The sequence below is a fragment of the Marmota flaviventris genome, chromosome Y, assembly GCF_047511675.1.
Source record: "Marmota flaviventris isolate mMarFla1 chromosome Y, mMarFla1.hap1, whole genome shotgun sequence".
In the NCBI taxonomy this organism is placed as follows: Eukaryota; Metazoa; Chordata; class Mammalia; order Rodentia; family Sciuridae; genus Marmota; species Marmota flaviventris.
The window spans coordinates 1,038,831-1,039,344 of record NC_092519.1 but is presented as its reverse complement, the minus strand read 5'-3'; positions in this window follow the sequence as shown (position 1 = coordinate 1,039,344).

Here is a 514-nt window from a genome sequence, read left to right as displayed (position 1 = left end):
AAAATCACAGATCTTCTTACTTCATTACTTGGGCTCTTTCCCCATACATCATAAATACAGATATAATGTCCCTCTGATATTTTAACAAAAATAGCCTCTATTTCATTGTTATTATGGAAACTAAATACAGGCTACCATGATATCTGAGAAAAAATTTCATTTTTGTTTTATTAAGGTATGTTGAGAAGCGATTGATGACCAAATGGTAATTTTAATTATTCAATGAAATGGACTTAAATGTTTTCAATTATTTTCATTACAGATTTTTCTATAGATCATAAAACACAGAAAGAAATTTAGTTTAAAACTTTTCTGACTATTGTTTTCTACTCTAACAAGGATGTCCATAATTACCACATTTTTTCCTATGCTTCCATATTTTCTATGATTCAGTCTGCTGTATCATCACAGGGGGCAATTATTTTACAGACTATTATAAATAGAATTTCATTTTAATTTGATGTCAGTGTATAGGATATATACTTAAAACCTATTTTCACTAAATATTTCAAGC